Below are 10,459 nucleotides of genomic sequence, written 5' to 3' on the forward strand. Positions count from 1 at the left end.
AATGTAAAGCCGAAACAAAGTAAATATAACACCATTATAGCCCATCCCTCATCACAATTTACTTAGTGATTTCTTATAAACATGGAACTAAAAACGTCACAGTGAAGAGCTCTCGGGTACCCCAGGGCTTCACAGCTAAACACTGGACTTATTGCCACTAGTTCTGAATTGCCTGGGTGAGCCACTCATACGAATGATACAACTCTATAAACAACAGAAGCTTCAGTTAATATAAGATTATGACTTTTAAAGTGTAGTTTTATTTGGAATGAAAGTAACACAAGTATTTTAGAGGAAAATTAAAAAAACGAAGCTTAGTTTTAGGTGGAAAGAAATCTTTTGCCTTGACAGGCATCTAATTTTTTAATTTTTAGTTGAACATTCTTTATTTTCGGGGTTTATTTTTAGTGAATACCAGAGTAAACAGTGTTTTCAAGGTGAATAATCAAAATAATATGTTCCAAAACTCTAAAACTGGTATACCTCAACCTCATTGGAGTTTTCTGAGGATGGTTTCCAAATGAAATTCCACAGCAAGTTACCCAATTTTGTGAAGTACTTTGATTGCAGTGGAAGCCATATACGCTCTGCCGTGGACTAACTAAACTTTCAGAGATATGTGATTCTATTGATCTTCCAGGTTGCTTTTCCATATATAATCAAATTTCATTTTTTACTAATTTTTCTATCTTTTGTATATTTTCTTGGTTGCTTCACGATTTTGGGCATCTTATGTGTTCATGTTACAGATCATTTGTGTTCAGAACTGGAAGAGATAATGACTTGTTTCCTAAGTGTTTCTCTTGACATTATATCTTCTACATTGTTTACCTTTAAAGTGACTAAGGCTGTCATATGGCTGCATATGCAGCAAGCTGTTCTTGGGTGAAGTCATTTATTACATCCGTGAAATAGCTGCCAGCTTTGCTATTAAGTAGCATTAATTTCCTATAAGGTAGGATTAATTTTCAGAAAGGTTGTGCCTTGAATTTGCATTTTACCTCCTTGTCTTCTGTTAGCAGTTATGTGTCACTTACTAAATAAACTTATCTTTCTAATATGAACAATTCAGTACTGAAACACCTGTGGTTCTGCCTTTTTCATCATGAAAAGCATTTCTATTTGACGTACGATTCTCAAACGTAGCTAGAGATAGCAGCAGCAAGAATGTAAAACTGATTTTTAGGCATTAAGTTCAGATCTAAGATGTGGAAGACAGAAACATTTTGATTTGTAAAATGAGTAAATTTGATGTGTGAGCCATTTAGAAACAACCGAGGTGAAGCCTCAAAATATTATTCTTTGCAGAATCATTTGTCTAACCATAGTCTTACTTCAGATTCATACCAGTTTACATCAAGATAATGAAAATCTCCCACCAGTACTGTTTTACCTTTATCACAAACCCTTTTGCTTTCACAGGCCATTTCCTCATCTTTATGATATTTTTGATCTGGTGGTCTATAACAAATTCCCAACATAAATTTGAATCTATTGTGACATCCATTTTCCTTCCAGACTGATTCTGACTTACCTCCAGTTATGTACACTTCTCCCAGGTTACTTATTTTCTGTCCTTCCTCTATATGTAGACCAATGATTTCCTGAGCATTTTTGTTTCTCCATAAAAATCTAAATTAATGCTAACATGTCTGTCATACCATTCATTATATTATTTGGTATTAGAGAATGACTTTTCCTGTTTCCTTCTAAGCTTAGTGAATGTATTTCCACTTGCTTTAATTGGAAGTGGTTTGGGCTCTAAATTCTCACTAGGAAGAACTGTAAGATTTCAATTATCCTAAAGATATTGACAATTCTCTCAAGAAGTTTCATTCTCACAGCAAAATAGTCTAGATAGTCTAATATCTCTTATCTAAACATTGTTGTGAAATAAAATACACATTTAATTTTAAACCTTTTATTCTGTTGCAGCTCAGTGGAGCTCATACTTTAAATAGTTTTAAGGTAGGAATAATAATAGGAAGCCTACTTTCCTATTATTTACTTTTAATACAAAACAAACATATTTTTCTAACTTTCTGGAGATCATTACAGAGAATGATGACGGATAATTTTTCATCACTCTAAATGACATTATCCTGCCAGCTCTCTCAGTGGCAAGTAAGACTGTACGTCCTGGGAGAGAAAAAGAAGAGGGATAGAGACTTTTGTTAGCAACAGAGCCATTTCTATCCTACTTAGTAACTTTTGCTTAAAAATATTCCGTTAACAAAAAGTACTGACTATCTAAGCTATTGACTTTGTATGTCTGTGTCTCTATAATCACATTACAAGATAACCAGAAGAAGTTAATGTATTTTTTTCCACAAATAGGATTGGACACCACTGGTACTTGTTGTGTTCCAACCAAATAAAAAATAGATAGTAATTTTGATCTCTAATAGAAATCCCATTAGCATTCAAGTCAGAAAGAAAACCTACTCTTAGTTCTAATATTTACAAATAAACCAAACATAATTGGCTTTTACAAATTAAAACACTGGCCACAATTAAGAACATAAGAGAGATGAATGTAAAAGCAGTGTCTAATTTTGGTGAGATTTTACAAATATCCTCATCCAATTGTAAGCCAAGTTAAGAAAAATATTTCAGGTAACTTCAAAGCAAATTAAATAAAGGCTATATCATAGCAAAAAGGTCTATTTCTCTGTTTACAGGGTGGGAGACAATGTACTGGTGCTCATGGAAGTGTTCTGTTGAAACATTCATGTATTTATGAAACTAAGCTTTGACGTCTGTTAGAAGGTTTTTATTTCTGCTTCAAGATTTTGTCCAGATGAAGAATGAACACTGAACATGTCTCTGAGGAAGGGAGAATGATATGCCCTGAAAGGAAAGTAATGAGGATATGTCTAACATTAAGTAATGAGAAAGTATTTTCACTGTGAGATCTTCTTTCCTAACATAACTTACAAGACAATGGTGATAAATGCTCAAGTTATAATATTTAAATTAATATCTCTATATGCTACCTCATTCCTGGCTGCACTATGTAATTCTAAACTGTGCCTTCCATTTTCATCAAACATGACAATAAAAAGTCCTTGAATGCACTCTTTGGTGTAAACTTCAAAGGCCATTCAGCAAAGTGCCTAGTCAAAAGCAAAAAACACTGACAAAATGAAAGACTACTACGTGTCCACAATTTTAAAAGCACTTAATGTTCAATCCAAGACTAGATTTAGTTTTTCAGTATTCCAATGTCATCTTCAACCATTTCTCAACTCACTTAAGCAATACACATGCAATGGAAGAGCAATCCACATTTATAAATTTACAGGAATTAATTGGTGGAACGTTTCTTATTGCTAATTAGTGTGACCATAGAAACTTGAACACTGAACATTTCCATAAAAAAAGATCTGGTTGTCAACACAACTGACAACTCTACTGCTGAGAATTTAGTTGACTGTAGAACAAGCAAGTTGACTATATTGAGATGCTGGTTACAAGTGTCTTTTTGTGGATAAAACATTAAAAATCAGAACTAGTATTTAGCTTCTGTTGATGATTGAAGGTTGAACTTGATCAGATGAATGGCTGTCCTCACTGAAATAATTTTATTCAAAGAGAACTTAAATTGCTAGTTCATAAGGAGCTATTCTATATTTTTTTTAAGAAAAATAATTTTGATCAATAATTATTAAGTCAGCTGAAGACTTTCAGGATGAATATAACCTTTTCCTAGTTTTCCTGTATCTTCTCATTAAAATAATCATGTATAAAGAAAAGACTGTAAGAAAAACTCAAGCTGCAGATTTCTTCACAGATATTCACAATATGGATAAAATATTGGAAAAAGTGGGAATCTGAAAGGATGATACTAAATACTTAGTAAATCCTGAGAAGATACTGTAAAGTGCAATAGTCTTTCATAGTTTAATGTCAACTTTTTACTTTCTTCACTGATAAGGGTATGAAACTCTACAGATTGTGTGACAGGCTGACATATTTTTGACAGGATTTATTTACCAGTACTTTTGTGTTCCTGAGGAGCTTCATAATTATAGGATTTGAACGTACTTTGTGGCAGTGTCTAGGTCACTTGGTTCATGATGTTTGATAGGCAGACATTCTTCTAGACTTTTCATCCTGACTTTGCTGTGTCTATATCTCTAAGGATTCTTCTAATTTTTAACTGGCTTCATTCTGGGTTTTGAGGAAAACACATACTGTTTTCAAATCTTAGCCTAGCTCCTATCTCTTGCAGAGTGCTTTGATTTCCTTAGGCACAGTGGTGATATACAGCTGATTTCTAATTTGTCTTTCAGACTAAGATACCTCTCAAGGATATTGATCTCAAAGTTAATGACATTAGCTATTACTCACACTTAACAAGAAAGAAAACATTCATCTACTTCTCTACCCCCACCGTGCTCTGAAAATAGGTGAGAGAGAGAGAAAGAGAAAAGAAGTTATTAGTCAGTTAATCTCCTCAAGATCACAATAGTCTGAAGCGGGGAGCCTCTAAGAGGCTCTTCCATATGACTGGAAGAGCAAATGAGTTCTCTTTGAGTGCTGGAGGGGGTAGAAATAACAATGTACCTTGTTCTGTTTGATCAGATCATTGGGCAACACTTTTGGAGGTTTAATCTTGAATCTGAATGTTATATAGTTTGATATGCAACTAAATAAATATTACAGGTCTGTCAGTTTCTATTGATTTGTTTTCATGTCTTCAAAGATTTAAAGATTGACAATGAATATTGCTCACCAGGTAAGCTATCAAACAGGGAAGGAAAGGAATAAATGTGCACACACATGCAGAGATTCACTTTTACATTGGCTGATTTTTATCCAGCTTCAAGATCTGTTACCATGTTTTTTTCCCCTTGTTTTGTTTTGGTTTCCTTGTTTTTTATGATGCATTTCCTATACATTATGAACTACTATACTGTTAGAATAAAACTCAGAGTAATATGGGATAGGTACTAATCCAGCACATATCCATGATAGTTGTTTCTGTGGCTGATACTAAACCAATTGGTGATATGTGAAACTGTTTCAGGATGGAGTTAGTAAAATACCTGTACAATTTAAGACTTCCTAATGGTCACCAGATATACTTCTATATCACAAGTCTATTTATTTACCTGTACCAAACTGTATAAAATTCTAGGTGTTGAAGTCTAAAGCAATTACTGTTTTGTGTTATTTTCCACATAATATCTAGAACACATCATGTCTTAAACTATATTTAATTTCTTTGGTCCAAAATACCAATACCAATGCTAAAATAGAAATAGTAAAACAAGCTAATTCTGGTTAAGACTGGAATGGCATAGTGGCTTTTTTCTTATTCATTACACTGCGTTTTTTGTTAAATGCCAGAAACATAATTTACTACAGAAGTGGGCTTATCATTCACTTCATCCTCAATGCAATATTTTTCTCATACAACACTGTTGTTCTTTTTTCATGTTAAATCTCTTATTTCTTTTGAATCACAGAAAAAAATTCTAACATCCTCAACATACAATTAGCAACACACAATCAAATTACTAAGGAAAGAAAACAGTTTTCATTTAATTTTGCAGCTGATAAGAACTTTTCTTGCCCAGAGCCTTGCCTTCTCTTTTACAATTCCTCTATCTGTAAATTAACTCATTTAAACACTGATAATACAAAAGCCCATAATTTACATTACAAGGAAAAGCAGGTAAATTTCAGCAGTGCCCCACCTACTGTAAAGTATTAATAATATGCTTCAGCAGTCTTAATTACTTTGGTGACCTTCTTAATTTAACAGATTTGACTTTCCCTATTTGTATTTTTGCAGCAATAATTGAATAACTAGGCGATGTATGTACCTAAACAAATTAGGACTTTTTTAATAAAACTTGATTATTCACAGTTCATTAGACAAAAAGCTGCATTTTAATATTAATTGCAATCACTACTTTAGAATGTCATTCAGAATTAAATATCATGCTCTATTTTTTATGTTAAATTTATTCAGAACAGTGAAGAGCTGTATATAAATTAATACCTTTGAAATATATTAAAATTGTAAATATAAATGTATTTATATTTATACTTTGACCCCAAATCTGCTTTTTGACCTCATTGAGAAATGCTTGTTCATTTCAGTGGTATGGAATAAGCTAGTTTAAGATTCATTTTCCTTCTAGTCATCTACACTTCTGCAGTAATCTTGACTTGGAATTGCATCAATGAAAATCATAGTATCAAAGAATATGATACCCTTAGCTATGAATATCAAGGTCCAAAATGATATGATTGATTAATGAATTAATGTGTCAAACATTTCTTATGAAGCTGGAATTTTAAAACATATTTCAAATATGCAGTCCTATTCCCACTGATGCTGAAAAAAAGCATCACTTCAGTAATAGGAGTACGAAAATTTCTTTCCTTAGTATAGTTTTTAAGAACATGTTTGTATCAGGTATTTTGTTAATTTACAGCTATCTCACAGGGCCAGTTTTAATGTTGATTACAGGCCTGTTCCCAAGATTTAAACTTGAGTGAGATGATGTAAAGTTTGTCTTGTGTCAAAAATGTTAGTGTTAAAATAAGAAAGGAAAAATGTGGAGAAACACCCCTCTAGCAGGAATACTCTTTTTCACCATAAATTTCACGGTCTTCTCTTATTCAGTAGGTAGTTTTTGTGGAAGTTTTGCTCATTGTCTGAAGATATTTTCATATTGGAAATGAGCTGTATTTTTTAATGGATATTTTGAGCATTTTTTAAACTCTTGAATATCTGAAAACAAAGTGTGAGTGAAAAAATCCCAGGCATCGTAAAACAGGCATTACGCCTGGAGAAGAAATAAATAAATAAATAAGGATAGCCTGCCAACTTATTCTGGAGAAATTACCAGTATATTTTTTTCTAACTTAACTTTTGCATTCATATTTATGAAGGCAAAGGGTCAGTTGCATATATGACTTAACCACAGGACATTTTTATCCTAGATCCAGATATAATTGAGGCAGCTGAAATGTGAGCATATCTTGCTTATCCCTGACCTACAATTTCTGTCTGTTCTAAAAGCGAGAATTAGTTTGGTCACCCTGCTGTCAGCCCAGGGCATCTTCTGACAAGAGATTTCTAATACTCTGAACAGCACTTTACAGTAAGTGGTACTAATTACTGGGGCTGGGTAATCAGTTTGACCAGAAGTTGGAAGCATAACTACAGACTATTTAAGGATTCCAACTGGAACTGCTGACACAGTTACTACTGTTTATTTTCTTATTTATGAATTCCATAAGAATGGAAATTCTTAAAGCCCAGATCTTCCCCAATATGTATCTGTATATTTAGTTACAATAAACAGTGCATTTTAGTTTGTATTTGCTAAAAGAAAGTCAGAATTTAAAACCATTTAATAAATAAGGACTAGGAAAAGTTGGGGGAAAAAAAACTCAGGAAGTTTCTGTTCCCCAAAACTCTGTCCTTCCTGAAACATTGCATCATTGTATGGAAACAAAAGATTTTGTTTTGCAAACTTGCAAAGTGGCAAGAAGGCAAGTTCACATTTAATTTTTACCTCTATTCTAACTTACCATTTGGCAGTTATGTATATTTGTGTTGTGATTGCTTCCCCATTGATATAACAGGGATGGTAGTACCCGACTTCACAGGATGTTATGTCAATAAATTTTTAAAACGTCTGAGGATAAAATAAATTATTCTTAACTAATGTTAATAGTATTGCTACATTAATGCTGTTTGCTTTGGGGGGAAAAAAAAAAGTTGGGAAAAATCCAGAGTTTCTCTACATTTGTTGCCCTTGAGTCTGAGAGCAGCTTCTCCCAGGGTATTTTCAATTTTCTATTGCTTCTACCCCGTTCACATTCTATATCTAATATTCAGGTGCCAATGTACTGCGAAGGAGGTTTCTAAAGGGTTCCTCTGAAAGAAGAGAGACTATTCATCTTGGAAGGGCCTGTAGAAGTTTTTTTTTCAGAAATTTATAGTTTTGAAGACATGTAAGAGTATGTGTTATTGTCTGTACAGGGTTCAAATTCTTCTGGGGAACTTTTTACAGAAGTTGTGGAAAAAAACAGTTGGTAAATGAAAACCCCTTGGAGCTGTTGTAACAGAAGTGCATAGTTATTTAAAAAGGCTTTTATGATACTCTGGCTTTCCTAACACAGTTGGACACTATACAGATAAAGTACCTTTCAGTACAGCATAGTTTTCCCCATTTTCAGGAGTGTGTGCTTTATGTATCTTATTTGCCTACTTTCCTTTCCTCTCTTCCACCTAACTTTTCCTTGGTGGTTTTCTTTTGTGTGTGTGTGTGTGTTTCTGTCACTCTATGAAACTTAGATCTCCCAGTTCAATTCTGCCAGTGATTCCCCTTTAATTAACCTAATACAATGCAAATTAACAGTAGAGTTGAATTCAAAAGGATACTTTGTATGGGATTCATCTGATAAAAGCAGATGGTTTCAATGTCTCTGCCTGAGACACCCTAAGCTGTCTTTACAGCTTATAGACTGAAATAAACGCTTCTACATTATTCATTTTATCCTGAGATAACAATTTACAACAGATCAGGTGACTTCCACCATAAAAGAAACAATTTCCAGCTTGGGAAAGAGGAACAGTGAGGCCCAGAGCATGCAGCTTAGCTATGTTAATACTGTAAAAGTGAAAACCAAAAAGTCTGTTCTGTGAAAATGAAGGATACACTCTGCCTTTGACTGTGTAGTATAAACATCAAGTATTTCTAAGTTACTAGCTATGTTGTATATATGAATGTGAAATTTTGTTGAATATGGAAACAGAACTCTTTTTTTTTTTTTAAGGGAATAGCATATTTTGTCATCTGAGTTCACTATGCTCATTTCTAAAACAAATAAAATTGTTGTCTTATTTATTTTTATTTTCTTTTGTAAAATTGCCCATTGTTCTGTAAAATAAGTGAAGACCGTTTGGGGTTTTTTATATATGCATTGCTTGAAAAATTTGGACCTCAATTCAGTTTCCTAAAAATGGTAATCTGATATTATTTCAGCTGACCTAGCTTAGCATATCATTTAGCCTCTACCTGCTACTCTGGAAGGAGAAGGCTAATTCTTTTCACTGTGTAAGTGGTTATTTTGAACAAACCTCAGCTTATCTAAAAGCAGATATCTATAATAGCCCACATAATTCCATCTGCATTACAGCTACGTAAAGACAGGTGACAGGATTACACCCTTCCTCTAGATGTAATAAAAATGTCTAATGTATCTAAATTGGGTCATGGATGGAAATTAGAAACCTAAATCTGAAATTATGAACTGAAAGATACCTGGTTTAACTACTACTTCAGTTTAGAGTTTCCTGAACTTTTTAAATGATTCAAATTTCTGCTTTAAATTTTCACTAGAATTTGAAGTTCTGTGCATAGATACAGATGTCTCTCGGCAATACTGATCAGCTAAACTTGTATCCACTTAGGTTCATAACATAAAGCATTCTTTTCCCTAGGAGTTTGGTACAGAGATTTAAAAAACATTCAGAAGAATTAAATCCTCCACAAAATACAGAAACATAAAATTTGAGATTCCATTTCTAAATAGTGCCATATGTGAAATTGTCCCTGCTTCAAATATTAATCAAATCATTATAGCATGTGTCCAGTGCCACTCCTTCAAACTGAGATAAATTCAAAAGCTTATCTTCCACTTGTAGAAAGGAACAGTAATCTAATGAACATTAGATTAAAAGCTCTTTTAGGAAGGGAGAGTGAGAGTAAGGTGCGGGGCGAGGGAGAGAGGTGGTTTGTATGCAAATACACAAAGACAGATACTTCAGTGAACACATGGTACTCAGACAGTATAATAATGCAAGACATGTACAGACCTGATATTTTCAAATCCAATGCATACAGGTCCCAAACCCAATACATACATACAATAGCAGTGGATGATCTATTAAAACCTGGAGGATAACTTATTCCATCTCCTTTTTCTCAGGTAAAATAAATACTGCTAGGTCTCCCTGACTTATTTTTTCTAAACTGTTTCTACACATCTTCAAAACTAATGATTCAACAGCTTTCCTAACTAGCCTCATCTTCTCTTACTTTTGGAGCTAGAAAGATCTGAGGTTTTTATTGTTTTGCTTTGTTTTCCTCTAATCTGAAACTTTATACAAAGTATGTAGCTTTCTTGTTCCTTTGGTGGTCATAAAGAAGAGTTTACCACTGTCTCTTCACAGCAAACTTCTACAAACTAGAAATTTTTTATTATTCGTCTATTCTTCTTTTTTCTAGAAGGGGGAAAACAAACAAACAGAAACACCTTGTCTATTTCAACTTCTGTGTTAGTTAACTTTTTACAGAAGTTTAACATCCTTGATATTTTTATTCAGAATGCTTTTCAATAAAACACTTAATATATCTCAGGAAAAAAATTAAGAAGAAAGAAAAAAGAAGGAGAGAACACAACTTTTTAAGTACTATTTAGGTAT

Source organism: Pygoscelis adeliae, unplaced genomic scaffold (assembly GCF_000699105.1).
Source record: "Pygoscelis adeliae isolate BGI_AS28 unplaced genomic scaffold, ASM69910v1 Scaffold169, whole genome shotgun sequence".
Classification (NCBI taxonomy): Eukaryota; Metazoa; Chordata; class Aves; order Sphenisciformes; family Spheniscidae; genus Pygoscelis; species Pygoscelis adeliae.